Source organism: Erpetoichthys calabaricus, chromosome 1 (assembly GCF_900747795.2).
Source record: "Erpetoichthys calabaricus chromosome 1, fErpCal1.3, whole genome shotgun sequence".
Lineage (NCBI taxonomy): Eukaryota > Metazoa > Chordata > Cladistia > Polypteriformes > Polypteridae > Erpetoichthys > Erpetoichthys calabaricus.
The window spans coordinates 31,795,628-31,817,292 of NC_041394.2; the positions used below are offsets into that span (position 1 = coordinate 31,795,628).

Genomic DNA, 21,665 nt, shown 5'->3' on the forward strand with positions numbered 1-21,665 from the left:
GAGCAGAGGAGACTGTGTGTGGACCTAATCCAAGTCTTAAGCATTACCGCTGGCATTGATAAAGAAGGTGCAACAGAATTGTTTCAACTAAATGATGAATCACATACCCAAGGACATCAGTGGAAATTAAGGTGAAGTGCATTTAGGACTGAACCAAGGAAGCACATCTTTATGTAAATAGTTATGGGAGCCCGGAACAAACTACAGAGACATGCAGTTGAAGCACCTTTAATAAGATAACATTTTCGGATAGCTTGTCTATTAGCTAAACAAACTGAGCTTGATGGACTGAGTGGTCTCGTCTTGTTTGTCAGATTTCTCTTGTTTTAATATGTTCTAAGTGACTTACTCAGGGACACAGTTAGATAGAGTCAGGAACTCAAGTAGCACACTTGTGATTTACGTTCCAGTGTCTCAGCCACTATCCCACCCATTCAAACCTCATCACTTAGCCCATAATAGTTTCTCAATGGCCTCAATGTTTCTAAGCGATAGATAAAAGCAAAGACAGAGTTTGTCTATTTCATCAGACTCTCTTCATTTGTGTAACCGTTCCTTTGCATATCTCTAGGATGAAGGATGTGGCAGTACACTTTAGTTGGTCTCCTCCTCCCCTTCTCTCAGTGTTAATAAAAAGGGCAGACATTAGAACTGGTGGAGCAACGCAAATATTTAGTGACAATCACTGATAACAGGCTGACCTCTGAACTCGGCACAGAAGGGCTGTCCTCTTTGAAGACCCTCAGTTGTTTTAAAGAAGACAAAATTCTAATGACATTAAAGTCTTTTACCTAAACTGTTGGATTGAAAACTTTAGCACTGAGAGCATAATGTGTCTAAAAGGAGGAGTAAAATGGCTGACTTGTAGCAGTGCTCACTCACAACGCTGCAGTTAGAAAGTTTGAAAGAAGGCTGGCTTCATTTTGTCAGAGAGTAGCCATTCTCCATTTCCTAATTTTAATTTGTTTACCATCAGGCTGCAGATTTAAGCTCCAGAGGGTCAAGAAGAGTTGATTTAAGAAGTCCGCTTTCCCGTGAGCTACACACAGTACATTTCTGGTAGTTGTATGGAGTCCTGCTGGGTTTTGAATTATTACAGTGTGCTGTTAAATGTCATTATTCTTATTTGTGGAAAGCTATCGGCGTGCTTATGATGGACAAAGAAGATTTTGTTTCTTGAAACATTTTTGGGTGTATCTTATAGATTTTGGCTGGCTGATCATAAAATTATCTTTAAATTCTCCTATCATGTACTATTTAGTTACAATTGCAAACGTTTGTGATTTCCTCTCATATTAAAAGTGTAAATATGCAGTACAAGAACTGGAACATCTGAGCTGATCTCAAAGTAGTGGTCCTGCTACTAGGAATGCAGCTCAGATGTCCCAAATACAGCAAATGGAACAGCCACGTTAAGGAGTTTCATTACATTAAAAAGAACTGGCCAGTCCATGGAAGAAAAGAGAGGTACATAAACCACGTGATGACCCAGCAGAGATATTGTTGCCACTTCTTCATACAAAACTTTGACAAATGAAAAATTTGTGAAAACAAAGAACAAGGAAAGTGAAGAATTTCGATATGTGAGACAGATGTTTCCACGTACAACTGATGCCAAGGCACTCTTGTTGGTCTGCAAATTAGACACGTCAACAATGAAAAATGAGTGAGGCAAAAGAAAATCACATGGAAGGTATTGAAGGATGCTATTGAGATATTTTTGGTGACTGCATTCAGCTGGTTGATTAGACAGAATCAGATTAGATGAGACAGGAGTCCCCGTGGACTATGATGTTTGCTGATGACATTGTGATCTGTAGCGAGAGTAGGGAGCAGGTGGAGGAGACCCTGGAGAGGTGGAGATATGCTCTAGAGAGGAGAGGAATGAAGGTCAGTAGGAACAAGACAGAATACGTGTGTGTGAATGAGAGGGAGGTCAGTGGAATGATGAGGATACAAGCATTAGAGGAGAGGTGAAAAAGAGAGTGCAGGCAGGGTGGAATGGGTGGAGAAGAGTGTCAGGAGTGATTTGGAACAGACGGGTATCAGCAAGAGTGAAAGGGAAGGTCTACAGGACGTTAGTGAGACCAGCTATGTTATATGAGGTGGAGATGGTGGCACTGACCAGAGAGCAGTAGACAGAGCTGGAGGTAGCAGAGGTAAAGATGCTAAGATTTGCAATTGGTGTGACGAGGATGGATAGGATTACAAATGAGGACATTAGAGGGTCAGCTCAAGTTAGACGGTTGGGAGACAAAGTCAGAGAGGTGAGATTGTGTTGGTTTGGACATGTGCAGAGGAGAGATGTTGGGTATATTGGGAGAAGGATGCTAAGGATAGAGCTGCCAGGCAAGAGAAATAGAGGAAGGCCTAAGAGAAGGTTTATGGATGTGGTGAGAGGGAACATGAAGGTGATGGGTGTAACAGAACATGATACAGAGGACAGGAAGATATGGAAGAAGATGATTTGCTGTGGCAGCCCCAGACAGGAGCAGCTGAAAGAAGAAGAAGACATCATCCATCCATCCATTTTCCAACCTGCTTAATCCGCTGGACATCAGCTGGTTGATAACATGCTTCAAGTATACAAGACCATGAAGTGCAAAGATGACTTTTCTGCATTCACACTTGGACTTCTTCCTGGCTAATCTTGGCGTAGTCAGTGACAGAGATGGTGAAAGATTTCACCAGGACATTGCAATGATGGAAGAGTGATATCAGGGTAAGTGGAATCCATCAATACTGGCCGGTTATTGTTGAAAAAAGAAGCATCAGGTGCTGAGGGTGAAGGAAAAATCAGCAGCAAAGCATTTTCAGCTTAACTGAGCTAATGAAATGTGACAACTCCATTAAGTGATTAAACAGACTAAATTCAATACAATTAATCTTACATTTCTCCAAATTCATGAGTGATGCAGTAAATTTGAAACTATTTTTGTGTTCAGCTTGAAGCTGTCTATGATACTCACCAAACAATTTTCAGGAGGCAAAAATCTGAAAAATCTGTTTTCCAGTGAAATATAATATGATTAGCTTCTATATGTGTAATATTATTATAATTTTTGTACTTTCAAACAATTTCCCACTAGGATAATAAAAGACCATCTAACCTAACCCAAACTACTCTGGAAGGGTACAAATATCTATATTTAGGAGAACATTAATATCTAAACTGATCCTTCCCTAAAGCTATGGTCATGATGGATCTAGTTATTCTGGAGTTTCTGTGTCCCACTTTCTCAGAGTGTTGACCTTGATGTGTCCCTTTGCTGAGGTAAAAGTCAAGACAGGCCTGGCCATCAAAGTGCAACAATTGTAACTCTTTCTATTTCAAAGAATAAATCCCTTCAAGTCATTCCAAATGAATGATGACCTCAATGTTTTTTTTCTGTTGAGGTAAACGTCCAGGCTGTTTAAAATCTTTGCATTAAATTATTATCCTGATTGATGCACAGTGCGTGCTCTGCACGGTTACACCAAACCTCACCTTTCCATTGGATAGTTAACATTTATATACAGTATTTGTTAATTTAGGTGAATGGCGTGGTTCATTTACACGTCAACATAACTGAGAAAGTTCAGTATGGGGACCATTTAGGAGCAAGTGTCACTGGACAAGGTTACAAAATTGAATACCACAAGTGACAAACTCAGAACAAGAACTCTTCAAATGCTTAGAGTATTACACACTCCGAGGGAGTCCGAAGTTCAAATGAAAGTGGGCAACTAATTCCACCATCTAGGAACTGCACTTAAAAGGAGTGTAGATTGAGATTTGATCCCTTTCATGCTTCCATGGGTAGATAGATAGATAGATAGATAGATAGATAGATAGATAGATAGATAGATAGATAGATAGATAGATAGATAGATAGATAGATAGATAGATAGATAGATAGATAGATAGATAGATAGATAGATAGATAGATAGATGGATGGATGTTAGGAGCATGCACTGATACAGCACATTGCCGCACCCACCACATGACAAACCAACTCAGGATTCCAGATTAGGACCCGAGTGCAGCCTTGCAATGGGTGACACTTCAGCACCACACTAGTTCAGGTGGAGTGGTACAGTGTGAGGGTTTTTTATGGTGGATGGAGTGCCAATTCTGCCACCAGCCCCCAGGTTTTTCCCTGCAAGTTGAAGGGCCTATATGCAGGGCTGGATGCAGATTAACGTCAAACCAGGGACTGAACAATTGTAGGTTAAGTGCCTGCTCAAGGGTCCAATGAAGTAGAGTCACTTTTGCCGTTTACAGGATTTGAACCGGCAGCCTTCTGATTGCCAATACAGATACCTGGCCTCAGAGCCACCACTCTGCCCCCTAGATAGATAGATAGATAGATAGATAGATAGATAGATAGATAGATAGATAGATAGATAGATAGATAGATAGATAGATAGATAGATAGATAGATAGATAGATAGAGTGGTGTGAAAAACTATTTGCCTCCTTCCTGATTTCTTATTCTTTTGCATGTTTGTCACACAAAATGTTTCTGATCATCAAACACATTTAACCATTAGTCAAATATAACACAAGTAAACACAAAATGCAGTTTTTAAATGAAGGTGTTTATTATTTAGGGAGAAAAAAAATCCAAACCTACATGGCCCTGTGTGAAAAAGTAATTGCCCCCTTGTTAAAAAATAACCTAACTGTGGTGTATCACACCTGAGTTCAATTTCCGTAGCCACCCCCAGGCCTGATTACTGCCACACCTGTTTCAATCAAGAAATCACTTAAATAGGAGCTGCCTGACACAGAGAAGTAGACCAAAAGCACCTCAAAAGCTAGACATCATGCCAAGATCCAAAGAAATTCAGGAACAAATGAGAACAGCAGTAATTGAGATCTATCAGTCTGGTAAAGGTTATAAAGCCATTTCTAAAGCTTTGGGACTCCAGCGAACCACAGTGAGAGCCATTATCCACAAATGGCAAAAACATGGAACAGTGGTGAACCTTCCCAGGAGTGGCCGGCCGACCAAAAATTACCCCAAGAGCGCAGAGACGACTCATCCGAGAGGTCACAAAAGACCCCAGGACAACGTCTAAAGAACTGCAGGCCTCACTTGCCTCAATTAAGGTCAGTGTTCACGACTCCACCATAAGAAAGAGACTGGGCAAAAACGGCCTGCATGGCAGATTTCCAAGACGCAAACCACTGTTAAGCAAAAAGAACATTAGGGCTCGTCTCAATTTTGCTAAGAAACATCTCAATGATTGCCAAGACTTTTGGGAAAATACCTTGTGGACTGATGAGTCAAAAGTTGAACTTTTTGGAAGGCAAATGTCCCGTTACATCTGGCGTAAAAGGAACATAGCATTTCAGAAAAAGAACATCATACCAACAGTAAAATATGGTGGTGGTAGTGCGATGGTCTGGGGTTGTTTTGCTGCTTCAGGACCTGGAAGGCTTGCTGTGATAGATGGAACCATGAATTCTACTGTCTACCAAAAAATCCTGAAGGAGAATGTCCGGCCATCTGTTCGTCAACTCAAGCTGAAGCGATCTTGGGTGCTGCAACAGGACAATGACCCAAAACACACCAGCAAATCCACCTCTGAATGGCTGAAGAAAAACAAAATGAAGACTTTGGAGTGGCCTAGTCAAAGTCCCTGACCTGAATCCAATTGAGATGCTATGGCATGACCTTAAAAAGGCGGTTCATGCTAGAAAACCCTCAAATAAAGCTGAATTACAACAATTTTGCAAAGATGAGTGGGCCAAAATTCCTCCAGAGCGCTGTAAAAGACTCATGGCAAGTTATCACAAACGCTTGATTGCAGTTATTGCTGCTAAGGGTGGCCCAACCAGTTATTAGGTTCAGGGGGCAATTACTTTTTCACACAGGGCCATGTAGGTTTGGATTTTTTTTTCTCCCTGAATGATAAAAACCACCATTTACAAACTGCATTTTGTGTTTACTTGTGTTATATTTGACTAATGGTTAAATGTGTTTGATGATCAGAAACATGTTGTGTGACAAACATGCAAAAGAATAAGAAATCAGGAAGGGGGCAAATAGTTTTTCACACCACTGTAGATAGATAGATAGATAGATAGATAGATAGATAGATAGATAGATAGATAGATAGATAGATAGATAGATAGATAGATAGATACTCTGGTTTTCCTCTGACATCCAAAGGATTTGTACTTGGTGAGTTTTTCTGTTTTCCTTCAAATTGTATTTGTTCTAAATCAATCAATCCCAAAATACCACAGAAGCTTTTAAGATTTGTAATCATAAGGCACACTAAAACTCCCACCATTACTCAGACCAGAGAATTAATTAGTAATAAAAAGGAGGCCTACTGTGTTAAACAGCCTCAAATTAATTAAAGCAATAGGAGTTTAACAAAAACACAGGTAGGAGCTCAACAAATTTTTTTTTGGAATAACATTAATTAAATCCTTGCCTAATTCTAAAGAAATTCTGTACTGTTCCCCACAAGAAAATTTGACATTTGTAGCTTTAGATGATGTCACCGTTTTTCTTGATCACTTTAAGGCAGCTCTCAGAACAGTTCAGGCCTTTATCATAACACTAATTCACCACTAAAACAATTCAAGCCTCACATGTCAAAGTCAGTCCATCACTTCATCACTGTCACTAATGATTAGAACCTTTGTCATCAGTGCTTTAAGACTTAATCACCAAATGTTTTGATATTTTAATCAAAATGTTACTGACTTTAGAAAAAGAATAGTACAATAAATGTAATGTAGAGTAAAAAATGTTCAGACACAAAAATAAGATCTGAATAATTTATTTATGAATTTACAAAGTATAGTTGCTGTAACTGAGGAACGCAAATTGATAAACATGGAATTATGTATATAAAATAGACAAAGAAAATCAAGCAGTCAAATTTAGGACACAGCACCAATTCTTCATATTCGGTATATGACTACATAAATATTGTCACACAAGAGCACATGACTGAAGGGCTGTAGTGACTGTAATTATTCCGCCGCTCCAGGGGATGGCACGGTGTCCTAATGCCTTTTTTTTTTCCTCCCTCTGCAGACCCAGAACATACAGTACAGTGAGGCCAGAGCTACAGTACCTGGCATTGTTCACATTTAGGGTCCAATCCCTGATATATTTTGGATAGTATTAATTTATATATATCATTTTCAGCTGAATTACAGTGTGTTTTACACAAATGGAAGAAGAATGAATGTTGTGTTCCACTCACCATCTGAGACATTGATTGAGAGGTCTTTTCTCCCAGCATTTCATCAGGTGGTCTATTGCAGTAAACACTGTGGCAATATCTGATAAAGCCTGAAAATGCTGCCAATGTTATTTTCCTTTCTAGTTAAAATACATTATGATGGGGTGTTGATGGTAGATTAGGGAAATGCTTTTTTGCAAAATTCCTAATTTGTTAATTGGTGACTCTGGCCCGGTGTGAGTGTGAATGTGAGTGTAGGTGTAAAAGCAAGTCCTTTCCTTGACTGATGCCCCATTCAGATTTGGGTCCTGCCTTGTGCCCAAGGCTGCTGAGAGAGGCATTGGTCACCCACAGCCCTGAATTGGATTAAGTAAGCTTGGGAATTTTTTATTATTTTATACACAAATTAGTTTATTACTGAGTGAATACCATTAACTAATTTTAAATCCCATGGTCAGAATTGCACTTTCCTTTTCAGTTCTTCTTTTTCCACTATTTATTGTACCGATTAGCTAGAAAGAGAAAGATAAATAAATATATATAAAAAAATAAATAAATAAAAAAGCATGTCTTCTTTGTCTGTCTGGGCCAAACAGAGTACAGTAGGCCTGTAGTGTCCCAAGCATGTCTTGTGAGTCAGTCCCAAGGAATGCGTCTGCCAAACATCATGAGCCCCCCTGCTGTCTTTTCACACCTCTTCTTGGCTACCTTGTAGTGCCTGTGGTTTATTTTCCCCTTCCATACTGGTACACTTAGTTACAAGTGCTCTTCCAAGTGACACGCTAGACGTCAGTGACAATTACATTCTCTCTTTCTCAGATGATCACTGCTTTCCATTACTATTCTGCTTCCCTGGGCATGAGGACATTTGGTGGACTGGAAGGAACATACAGCTGTGCCCATAAGTTTACATACCCTGGCAGAATTTGAGAAATATTGGACATTGTTTGGAAAATATTAGTAATCATGCAGAAAATGTTCCTTTTGATTAGGGAGTGTGCTCAGGTGAAGAAGTTTATTATCACATGCTGTAACTGTGTGTGCAATTCTTAAATCATAGTGATAATTGAAATCACCCCAATGGGCCTGATCAAAAGCTTACATTCCCTTGAATGTTGGGGATGATAATATACACACAAGTTGACACACACCGGTTCAAATTAATGGTAAGTAAGGTAGAGTGTCCTCTTGGATTGTAATCAGTGTCTGTGTATAAATAGTCCATTTAAATTAATGCTGAGCTGCACTGACTTTGCTGGATACCAAGCAATGGGGAAAGAAAAAGAAGTGCCAAAGGACCTGTAAGAGAAGGTTGTTGGATTGTATAAATGAGGAAAAGGATATAAAAAGACATGCAGAGATCTGCAAATGCCTGTCAGTAGTGTTAGACTCCAATAAAGTGTAGACGTTTGGGGTTCTGTTGTTACCAGGCCACGGTCAGGTAGACCAACCAAGATTTCATCCACAGCTGCCAGGATCATATGTCGAGCTGTCAAGAAAAACCCACAAGCCACTTCAGCTGATATACGGGCTTCTCTGGAAACAAGTGGTGTTGCTGTTTCAAAATACACAATAAAGAGGTACTTGAACAAAATGGTCTGCACGGGCGAGTTGCAAGAAAAAAGGCATTACTGTGCCAACACCACAAAACAGCCCACTTACAATATGCCACACAGCATCTAGACTGGCCTCAAAACTTCTGGAACAAAGTTATTTGGAGTGATGAGACCAAAATTGAACTTTATGGTCGAAACCATGAATTCTATGTTTGGAGAGGACAGAACAAGACCCATGACGAAAAGTACACTATCCCTACTGTGGAGGTGGGTCTCTGATGTTCTGGGGGTGCTGACCAGCTGTCAAATCCTCATCCTAAAGCCACTCCTGGTCCTCAGAAGTCAGCCAACATCACTTCATCTTGCAGCCCTCAAGATCCTATCTCCTTCTGATGTCATTTCTGGCTCCCAGAATTCCATCATCCCATTCCATCTACTAGTTATATATGGCTGCCATTTTTCATTTTTTCCTCAGTTTTGTTTTGAGCTCACAAATGTAAAGACCTACCCAACCAACCTTTTTTCAAGTATGGGGTGGATACTCAAAACTTTCACTTTGTCGTGTGTATTCTTTAACAGTGTCTCTGAATCCGTGTTTTGCTATGTTTCTGTCATTCCAACAGGTGGTGCATTGCAAGCATTTCTAGTAATGAAATTTGCCTTACAAACATTTGTGGTAGTGCATTTTATTACTACAAATGTTGGCAATGTGCCACCTGTTGGAATGAGAAATGCAATGCATTGTACTACTACATCTGTTACAAAATCCATTCTAATGCAGGGTGCACTGCAAACACTATCGCTGAGGTCAACATTGATTATTTAAATTTCAGCCCATCATAGACAGGTAGCACAGCCAATTTTAGTTCAAGTCTGCAAGATAACAAAATGTTGAAAAACTAAAGGGATCTGATTATTTTCTTAATCCCCTGTATACCAGGAGTTGGGTTCAGACTCCCCAAAGACAATCATCCAAATGACCATAAGTCCAAAGCCTAACCACGCAGGCACTCAGGTAGAGCAAGCGGATGGATGGAGGTGCAGGCTGTCTTGTGTCAGAATGGGGCATCTAAAGCAGGGGAGGAAACAATGAAGTGAAATGGACAGCAGAGTCAGAATAAAAGAAGTGAGACAGGTGAGCATCAGACAGGCTCAACAACAAGCAGTTGCCAAGATTCAAGTTTACACAGAAAATGGAATAATAATAATAATAATAATAATAATAATAATAATAATAATAATAATAATAATAATAATAATAATAATAATAATAATAATAACAACTAGGGGGCTTTGCCTCCTGCTTGCTTCACTCGCCAACCCCCCTGCCTGCGCTACACGTCTCTGCCACTCAGGTATGTGGATTTCACTTTCACCAAACAGCAAATCTCTTAATTCTCACGGGTAGGCATCTTCATTGGTAAGAAACACTACTTTTCCCTGATGGCAACAGAAATTAGACGATCTACAAGTCTCCGACTTAAAGTTTAAAGCCACACAATATCTACATACATCTGTCATATCACCTATGTCCATATATTCAATCTCATTTTCGCTTTTACCTTTTCGTCAATATCGCACTGAATTTTGATTCCGTGTTTGGAATTGCATTATGACAACACAACATATAACTGCCCGTGAGTGAATATCATTTATTTCTCTCTACACAAACTGTGTCTGACAATAGCATTCACACAAATGAGAAATGATTGAACCGTGTGAGTGGTTGTAAATGTTTTAGATGTGGGCAGGACTTTTCCAGATCTCTTTGCATAAAGTCTTGTCTCGCGGGGCTTGAAATTTTCTCTAGAGGGATTTCACTTTCACCAAACAACAAATCTTTTTAATTCTCGTGGATAGGCATCTTCATTGGTAAGAAACACTACTTTTCCCTGATGGTAACACGAATTAGATGATCTACAGGTCTCAGGCTTAAAGTTTAAATCCGAACAATATATCTCTTTTTGCTGTTCTGTTATTTCACTGAGTAATAATTTCCATTTGTTTGCACTAATGCGATCTTTGCTATCATTTTTTTGAGACTTTCGAATTTTAGTACTTTCATTATTTCCAACCTGCTTTGCATGTATATCGCACCAACCTTTTTTGAATTCTTTACGATGTTCTACTTTGTCATCTACTCTTTATCTTTTATTTCCGGTAGCGGGCGTGGTTAAATCTCTTGGCACAAAGTCTCGTCTCTTGGAACATGAAAGTGTCTATTTATAACCCTAATAATTTAGTATAATTTTCTGAGAGGAACCCTGAATTATTAAAATGTATGGGGATTCTCGTTAGCCCTTAAATTCCATAAAAAATATAACTGACGGTTAATAATCCTTTTTTTCAAATTTACTTTAAAGTGTTTTATTTGTTTATTGGGCAGTCTGAGATATACCTTATCTTGAGTTTTACTTGGTTTAGGGGTTAAAAATAGGACTGGGATAATAAATGGATAGAAAGTAAGTTTTTAGAAATTGAAATAGGAAGGTTTTATTGCATTAGGGAATTGAATTGGCCAATTATGTCTATGTAAAAAATTGCAGCGGTACTTAGATATAATGCTCTCCTATGCAGTGAACCCATGCATTTGTGCCCTCGTGATACTCATCCTCCATTAACCCTAACCTAACCAATTTGCTCCTTTTTAATTAATGATATATCATAGATGCATATTTTATTACACCTACTTAACTTTTATCGACATTTATCTAACTCTATATTTTTTTTTCTAGTATCAGAATGTAGTTTAAGTTAATTTGTTTTGGTTTCAATTGATGTATTTTTCATATTTTGAATTCTTGCTTTCTTATTTTCACATCTTCACGCCCCCCTTTTTGTTACTCCACCCACCCCACAGTTTGAGAACCACTGACGTAGGTGGAAGTAAGCAGACCGGGTGATGTTATTAATGTGAGAGTGGAAAGATAGAGTACTGTCGAGGATGACATGCAGACTCTTGACCTGAGATGAAGGGGAAACAAAGGAGTTATCAATAACAAGTGAAAGATTATCGGCTTTGGATAATGATGATTTTGTACCAATGAGGAGAACCTCAGTTTTGTCACTGTTTAATTTAAGATAATTTGAAGAAAACCAGGATTTGATTTCAGCAATGCAGTCAATAAGCAAAGATGGTGGAAAAGAAGAGGTGGGTTTACTAACAAGGTAGAGCTGGGTGTCTTCAGCATAACAGTGAAAAATAATGTTATTTTTACAAAAGATATTGCCAAGGAGAAGAGGGTAAATAATAAAAAGAACAGGCCCAAGGACAGAGCCCTGGGGCACACCTGAAATAATGCAATAAACAAATATGGAGCCCTTCAGCAGTTTGACTAATGAATCCTCACAATGTCCTTAAAGAGGGTGGCCATTATCTGTAATGAAATCCACTTTAGGGCACCCCCAGACTATAAACCAGTTTATTTTTTTTATGTGAGCCTAATGGTAGCTTAATGCATTCTGGCTGTGCTCCCAATAAATTGGGTGATTTAAGTTTAGGCTTATGCCAAGACAGAGGATAACATTAGACACTTCCTGGTGCCAATCAATCATCATGACACTCCTGACTTCTGTTTTGGACTAATTTGTTAGATTTATGGAGTGGCTTGACTACTTTATGTGTTTAGAGGATTACTTTTAATTTCAATCTTTTGCATTAAATGGAAAAGTCAGTTAAATCACAGCACTTTCAGACATGCCGGGCAGATCTTTGGCTTTATGCCTCCAAGAATATGACATTAATCAGGAGCTTCCAGGTGAACTTTTAATTTCTTTTACTTGTTCCGATTAATCTACCCAGTTTCTCTAGTGTGAGGCTGAGCCTCCTAGTAGACATCAGCAGCTATCTTTACAGACCCTTTGTGCTTGGGGGGGGCTCATCTGTCTAAGAACAGGAAAGTTGCCTCACTGTCAGATGGCTCTGTCACCTCATTTCTATACTTACGGACCCCTCAAAGCCACCTCCTGACAACAAGACATGCTGAGACCATCTGGACTAGAGGCAGCTCCCCCATTTACTCTCTTGTGTCTAATATTTCATTAGGCAGTCTCAACATTTCATATTTTAGTAACCTTAGAAAATGTATGACAGGAGGATTCTAACACATTGAAACTTGTGTATAGGGGGATTTTGTGGCCAATCTAGGTATTTAAAAAAGGGGTCCATGTATTATTATTATTATTATTATTATTATTAAAATTATTATTATTAAGGATATTCAGTGCATGTGTTGACAATAACCCCAAACTAATGGATACACTCTGACTTTTTGAACCTTTTAACAAACATTAGCTGGTCATCTTATGGTGTATTATCCATTGGAGATAGTCCCACGTAACTGTCTGCATTTCTGAAGCACTCTGTATTGGAGGTGGAGGGTGGTGCAGTGGGTAGCACTTGGGTTTGCTTGGGCTTGAATCCCATGACCAGACACTCTCTTAAGCCACATTTTGTGACTACTACTCATTGGGCTTGTTCAGCTTGCTGACTGCAGATGCTGATTACTCCAGACCATTTCAATTTCCATGACTGAAAATCACTGGACATACAGTGGGTATGGAAAGTATTCAGACCCCCTTCAATTTTTCACTCTTTGTCATATTGCAGCCATTTGCTAAAATCATTTAAATTAATTTTTTCCCTCATTAATGTACACACAGCACCCCATATTGACTGACAAAAAAAAGAATTTTTGAAATTGTTGCAGATTTATTAAAAAAGAAAAACTGAAATATCACATGGTCCTAAGTATTCAGACCCTTTGCTCAGTATTTAGTAGAAGCACCCTTTTGAGCTAATACAGCCATGAGTCTTCTTGGGAAAGATGCAACAAGTTTTTCACACCTGGATTTGGGGATCCTCTGCCATTCCTCCTTGCAGATCCTCTCCAGTTCTGTCAGGTTGGATGGTAAACGTTGGTGGACAGCCATTTTTAGGTCTCTCCAGGGATGCTCAATTGGGTTTAAGTCAGGGCTCTGGCTGGGCCATTCAAGAACAGTCACAGAGTTGTTGTGAAGCCACTCCTTCGTTATTTTAGCTGTGTGCTTAGGGTCATTGTCTTGTTGGAAGGTAAACCTTCGGCCCAGTCTGAGGTCCTTAGCACTCTGGAGAAGGTTTTTGTCCAGGATATCCCTGTACTTGGCCGCATTCATCTTTCCCTCGATTGCAACCAGTCGTCCTGTCCCTGCAGCTGAAAAACACCCCCACAGCATGATGCTGCCACCGCCATGCTTCACTGTGGGGACTGTATTGGACAAGTGATGAGCAGTGCCTGGTTGTCTCCACACATACCGCTTAGAATTAAGGCCAAAAAGTTCTATCTTGGTCTCATCAGACCAGAGAATCTTATTTCTCACCATCTCAGAGCCCTTCAGGTGTCTTTTAGCAAACTCCATGCGGGCTGTCATGTGTCTTGCACTGAGGTATGTGTGAAGACAACCAGGCACTGCTCATCACTTGTCCAATACAATCCCTACAGTGAAGCATGGCGGTGGCAGCATCATGCTGTGGGGGTGTTTTTCAGCTGCAGAGCTCCAGAGTGCTAAGGACCTCAGACTTAGCCGAAGGTTTACCTTCCAACAAGACAATGACCCTAAGCACACAGCTAAAATAACGAAGGAGTGGCTTCACAACAACTCTGTGACTGTTCTTGAATGGCCCAGCCAGAGCTCTGACTTAAACCCAATGAAGCATCTCTGGAGAGACCTAAAAATGGCTGTCCACCAACGTTTACCATCCAACCTGACAGAACTGGAGAGGATCTGCAAGGAGGAATGGCAGAGGATCCCCAAATCCAGGTGTGAAAAACTTGTTGCATCTTTCCCAAGAAGACTCATGGCTGTATTAGCTCAAAAGGGTGCTTCTACTAAATACTGAGCAAAGGGTCTGAATACTTAGGACCATGTGATATTTCAGTTTTTCTTTTTTAATAAATCTGCAACAATTTCAAAAATTCTTTTTTTTTGTCTGTCAATATGGGGTGCAGTGTGTACATTAATGAGGGAAAAAATTAATTTAAATGATTTTAGCAAATGGCTGCAATATGACAAAGAGTGAAAAATTGAAGGGGGTCTGAATACTTTCCATACCCACTGTATCAAGTTTAATGACTGCAGATGATAGTTTGCTGCCTGACGGAGCCTCTGCTGTACGAAGGGTAACAGGTACAACAAGTTCAGGCACAACCTCATCCCTTTGTTTAAATTGTTTCCATTCTGTCGTGATACATAGAACATGAGACATCAGACTGATGAGCTTCTCTTCTGTTAGTGAGGTCCAAGACCCCTGCCTTCCTTATCTCTCATCAAGCTATGCATTGTGCTTCTGGATGAGCGTTCATTGGTTGCCAGCTCTCAAGCACATAGAGCTGACTCTTCAACTAAAGAGAAAATCAAACCTGTTTGTTTTGTCAGGGTTAAGTTGCAAACTGGTTGGACCGAGTCACTGTTTGTGTCAGACTAAACGATAGATTTCACAGGACTTGCTAAGATTATGTAACATTATATGAAATTAGGTGACATGGCTTTTAGTGAGCTCTGCATGTTCACTTTTATTCCCACAGCACATACAGGGGCATGTTAGGTTTTCTGTCAATTCCAAATTTGAATCCTCATAGCAGGAACTGAAAAAAAAATGACATGATGATTATAATTATTGTCTGGTGTCATTTTATGCTGATTGGATGGACGGACAGATGGATGGAGTCTTTCCTTGATTATTAGAATTAATAACATGCAGTGTTTGTGAATGATGATGTCCTTACAGATTCTTCATCATCCACCTTTGTCCCACTCCTTGGATTCATAGAAAGATTGTTGGCATTTTTACTTTCGTCAAGTGGTCCTTGGCAGAGGGGTGGCTCTGAGGTTAGGGATCTGCACCGGCAGAAGTGATTCCATGATGTTGGGCCCTTTGAGCAAGGCCCTAAACCTACAGTTGCTCCATCCTAGGTATGACTTTAACCTGCATACAGCCCTTCAAGTAGGCTCTACAACTTTCAGGGGTGGGAGTTGGTGGCAGGATTGACACTTCAGACACTGTAAAAAACCTCACACTGTTCCATTCCATTCAAACTAGTGTGGTGCTGAGGTGTCATCTGTTGCACAGCTGCACTCGGGTCCTAAATTGGGATTCTGAGGTCGTTTGTTGTGTGGTGGGCGCAGCAATGTGCTGTATCAGTGCCTGCTCCTATCCCCTCTCTCAAGTGGTCCTCAAGCCTTCTTGAGATTTTAAAACTCAGCTCTCTTTCTGTGACTGCATACTGTGGATGCTGCAGCACATCGTTTGTCTCCTCTGGTGCTTAGCATGTTGTATCCAGCCATTGTCCTTCTTGCCAGGCTCAGCCAATTAATTAATTTCTTTATCATCCATCCATTATGCAACCCGCTATATCCTAACTACAGGGTCACAGGGGTCTGCTGGAGCCAATCCCAGCCAACACAGGGTGCAAGGCAGAAAACAAACCCCAGGCAGGGCTCCAGCCCACCGCAGGGCGCACGCACACACACACACGCACACACACACACACGCACATGCACGCACACACACACCCACACACCCACCAAGCATATCTAAGGACAATTTAGGATTGCCAATGCACCTAACCTACATGTCTTTGGACTGTGGGAGGAAACCCACGTAGACACAGGGAGAACATGCAAACTCCACGCATGGAGGACCCGGAAGCGAACCTAGATCTTCTAAGTGCAAGGCAGCAGCGCAATTTACCCATTGCGCCATTGTGCCGCCCTTAATTTCTTTATCTTGAATCAAATGAGTTATACAAATCACACATTTACAGTACATCTGTTTGCAGAGTTCAAAAATGTCTACTCTGGCAGATTAAGTGACTCATGAAGGATCACCTGGTGAGTCAGTGGTGATGACTTAATCTGGAACTGCGTACTATAGAACAAAGAATGCAAGAAAATTTGACAAACCTCTACTACGTTCATCTGCTGAGCTAATGGCTCCAGCTGTTGGAATATGTCACCCATGTACATGTGAAAAGTTGTCAGGTTTCTTCTCCTCGATCATTTGCTAGTTTGTTTCACATTCTTATGACTCTTTATGAGAAGACGTGCTCCCTGGACTCTGCACTTAATGCACTTCACCTTAATTCCCACCAGTGGTGTTGGGTGTGTGAATCACTACTTAGCTGAAAGAATGCAACTGCGGCCACTTTATTAATACCTTTGAGAAATCAGGGACCTAAATGAGGTCCTCATGCAGCCTTCTCTGATTCTTACAGTTGGACGGGTCCTTTAGTCTCAGGATGGACTTCATTGTTCTTCCCTGCACAACAGGGCTGGATTAAGACCTTTAGAGGCCTTAAGCACTTAGAAATTTATGGTGCCTCCCCATAGATAACTAATTCAAAATATAAATAATATTAAACCATAAAATAAAATTTTATTTTTCCAAAATTATCGTGCATCTGTCAATTCTGCGCTGCACTCACTCTCAGCGGACGACTGAACAAGACAGCTGATATGACCAAGACAAGAATGATCATGTGAGCCTCGGTGGACCGTGAGGCAGTTATCAGATTCTGATTTTGTTGTATTCCCAAGATTAATATATATCATTAACCTCTATTGTTACTATTTTATTATTATTATTTGTATTATTGTATATATATGTACTGTAGCCTGCAGGGGGCACTCCAGCTCCCCAAACACCCAATACAAGCATGCTCAGACACAAGTATACAAGGCAAATAGTCGATTATTGTGGGAAACTCTTTCCCATGCGTTTTCCACCACAGCCACAAGTGCAATTACGTACAAGCACAATACAGCACAACTTTATTTATCTTCATCTTGTCTCCTTCTCTGCCTCCTCCTCTTCTCCATGCTAATGTTGTCCTCCTCCTCCCAACTCCGGCTCCTTGGTGTGAGGCGGGCAGCTCCTTTATCTAATCCCCGACATTGCTTTCAGTGATATGACGCTGCAGCTCCAAAGCACTTCTGTGTGAGGTTGGAGCCCTACAGAGTAGGGACTCCCAAATCCTGCAGCTCCCCCTGGTGGTCCCCACCGGACCCAACACGGCTGTCCCCAATGCCTATATTACCCAACATGCCTTGTGTGCTTGCTTGTAGGGATCTGAGCCTGGGCTCACTAGCATCCTGGGTGAGACAAGGACCTGTGTAAGCTGTCTCCTCCTGTCCGTCGATAATGAGGGCATCCAGTTGGGTATGGACACCGAGTGTCCCTTATAGTATGTAATTTTTTCATTTAATATGGGAGTCCCTTTTTGTGGAACTTGGTTCAGATGCACCACTTGCAGTTCTCAACTATATGGTTCATGGTAAATCCAGCAATGGAAAATTTCTGTGGTGCCCCACATTCCCTTGATACACTAAGCACAGGCTTATTTTACTTAATGGTTAATCCAGGCCTGCTGCACAGCCTCTGGTGCTGCTGTGTTATTCTGACATTATTAGCAGAAATGCACACAGGACTCCAGATGTGGTCTCAGTAGCACATTATACAGTGTGAACATGACTTTCATTATTTACCTTCAACAGTTTTTTAAATCAAATCAAAAATGAAACCAAATTTAATTTGTCACATACAATTATACACACAATTCAGTATGTAATGAAATGCTTAGATTCTAACTTCAACACTGTACATTTAATAGAATATATATGGACAATAAACAATAATGAACAGTGGTAATGCACAGTGGTAGCGGTGCTGCTTTCCAGTAAGGGGACCAGCCAGCGTTCACATCTCAGGTCCTCCCATTGTGGAGTTTACAGGTTCTCCTGCAGTCCAATGACATGCAGGTTAGTCAGCCAGGGGACACTCATCTGGCCCGTGTGTGTGTGTGTGTGTGTGTATGTGTGTTCACCCTCTGATGGATTGACACTCTGTCCAGAGATTTGTTCCTGCCTTGCAGCTTCATGGGATTGACTCCAGCCCCCTCATGCCCTGTTAAGCAGGCTTAGAAAATGGCTTCATACAATAATTCATCCATCCATCCATTTTCTAACCCGCTGAATCCGAACACAGGGTCACGGGGGTCTGCTGGAGCCAATCCCAGCCAACACAGGGCACAAGGCAGGAACCAATCCTAGGAAGGGTGCCAACACACCGCAGGACACACACAAACACACCCAGCACACACTAGGGCCAATTTAGAATCGCCAATCCACCTAACCTGCATGTCTTTGGACTGTGGGAGGAAACCGGAGCGCCCGGAGGAAACCCACGCAGACAAGGGGAGAACATGCAAACTCCACGCAGGGAGGACCCGGGAAGTGTACCCGGGTCCCCAGGTCTCCCAACTGTGAGGCAGCAGCGCTACCCACTGCGCCACTGTGCCGCCCATACAATAATTCACTAATTTAAAAATATTATTAAAAATCATGATGTTAAATGACAACAATATTATGTATTTTATTAAAATTATAACAATATGTAACAGATAAGTAAACAATTAATGGATAAAAAGCTTAAATAACTTAATATAAGAGACTTAACAAAAGGGTATCATGGCACTCTAGACACTGTACTTGTTTATAAAGTAACCTCCTTCTTGGTCTCCATAAACTGGTCTTCAGACAGCAGTAGCATTTACCTGAGAAGGGGCCATTACAGATTCCCACCAGGGAAGGATAAAAAATAACTTAAGACAAAATACCCAACAGTAACCTAAAAACCTATTGACCTATTAAACTCTACTTGTTTAAACCGAAAAGGTTCAACTTTTTCAAATCTCTGCCTGGATCATATCTCTTCAGGCTTGGAGACAGTCTCGTTGCTCCTCTTTGGATCTTCTCCGACACTGCTATGCCTTTTTTGTAAAATAAAGGATGTTGATGGAGAAGTATAGAGAAGGCCAGAAGGAGTTGCATCTTTGTGGATCTGGAGAAAGCATATGACAGGGTGCCTCGAGAGGAGCTGCGGTATTGTATGAGGAAGTCAGGAGTGGCAGAGAAGTAAGTAAGAGTTGTACAGGATATGTACGAGGAAAGTGTGACAGAGGTGAGGTCTGTGGTAGGTGTGACGGATGCATTCAAGGTGGATGTGGGATTACATCAGGGATCGGCTCTGAGCCCTTTCTTATTTGCAATGGTGATGGACAGGTTGACAGATGAGATTAGACAGGAGTCCCCATGGACTATGATGTTCGCTGATGACATTGTGATCTGTAGCAATAGTAGGGAGCAGGTGGAGGAGACCCTGGAGAGGTGGAGATATGCTCTAGAGAGGAGAGAAATGAAGGTCAGTAGGAAGAACACAGAAAACGTGTGTGTGAATGAGAGGGAGGTCAGTGGAATGGTGAGGATGCAGGGAGTAGAGTTGGTGAAGGTGGATGAGTTTAAATACTTAGGATCAACAGTACCGAGTAATGGGGATTGTGGAAGAGAGGTGAAAAAGAGAGTGCAGGCAGGGTGGAATGGGTGGAGAAGAATGCCAGGAGTGATTTGTGACAGATGGGTATCAGCAAGAGTGAAAGGGAAGGTCTACAGGACGGTAGTGAGACCAGCTATGTTATATGGGCTGGAGACGGTGGCACTGACCAGAAAGTAGAAGACAGAGCTGGAGGTGACAGAGTTAAAGATGCTAAGATTTGCATTGGGTGTGACGAGGATGGATAGGATTAGAAATGAGGACATTAGAGGGTCAGCTCAGGTTGGACGGTTGGGAGACAAAGTCAGAGAGGCGAGATTGCGTTGGTTTGGACATGTGCAGAGGAGAGATGCTGGGTATATTGGGAGAAGGATGCTAAGGATAGAGCTGCCAGGCAAGAGGAAAAGAGGAAGGCCTCAGAGGAGGTTTATGGATGTGGTGAGAGAGGATATGCAGGTGATGGGTGTAACAGAACAAGATGCAGAAGACAGAATGATATGGAAGAAGATGATTCGCTGTGGCAACCCCTAACGGGAGCAGCCGAAAGGAGAAGAAGAAAGGCCAGGACTGCACACAGAACTCCAGAAGAGGCCTCAGTAGTGCATTGTAAAGCTTGAGCAGAACCTCCTTGGACTTGTACTCTACACATCAGGGCACTAGATAACCTCACATCTTATTAGATGCTTCTGTAGACTGTCTTGATGGAGACAGTGATGGTCCATTATGACTCCCAGGTCCTTTTCCTAAGGGGTACTTTCAAGTTTCAGAGTTCTCATTGTGTATTCAAACCTTTAAATTACTTTAATACTGTACATTTGCTTACATCAAATTTTATCTGCCCAAGCCAGTGTTCTGTTCATGTGACTCTGTGATGACTTGGCTGATTCTACTTTATCTGCCCTTCCATCTGCTCTGGGTCTTAACTAGGTAAGGTCTAATTGTTTTGTAGCATTAGAAGAGCAAAATACTTGGTTTTTGATTTTCAACATCCACACTGACTTGGTTGTGAATAAAGTAATGTAAACTATAAAGCACAACTGGCAGAACTTGTAACTGGCATATTCGAGTACACAGAAGCTAATCTTTGCTCAATTAAAATATCTGCACAATAGTAAACCACCTTTCTAGTTCAGGCTCCTTGTGTGTATTTGTTCATATAATATATGAATATATATGTTACGGCCAAAACCTGAAGTTAGGCCAGTTCCCGAATTGGTCGGCTATTTCACATTTTGGCCAAGAGGTGTGGCCAAAGTCCGAATTACTAGAAATGACCAGTGTATATGCTACTTTTGCCGGCGAAGTGGTGAGAACTTCCTTGGCATATTTTCGATGTGCTGATGTAAGACTGTCTGCGGGTCTTGTTCAGAAAGCAGACGCCACTTGAGATGGCCTTCCCCTCTCCCAAACACTAACTTTAAGGTCAATAAAATAGGTCCCTGATGTTAAGTCATTATTTTAGGGCTAAAATGATAACAGAAATGTGAAACCTATTTATATACCTAATCTTAATTATTGTGAAACAACCAAGTGGCGTCAAGGCGCTATA

The 21,665-nt window shown here is 41.0% G+C and overlaps 1 long non-coding RNA gene across 1 annotated transcript in view; it reads left to right on the forward strand.

The window, feature by feature from the left end:
• The window catches only part of LOC127525901 (uncharacterized), a 508,475-nt gene extending 487,824 nt beyond the window's left edge, over nt 1-20,651 (forward strand). Inside the window, exon 3 of the long non-coding RNA XR_007933516.1 lies at nt 19,784-20,651. This is a non-coding gene — a long non-coding RNA (uncharacterized LOC127525901). The remainder of the gene's footprint in view (nt 1-19,783) is intronic.
• The last annotated feature ends 1,014 nt before the right edge of the window (nt 20,652-21,665 follow it).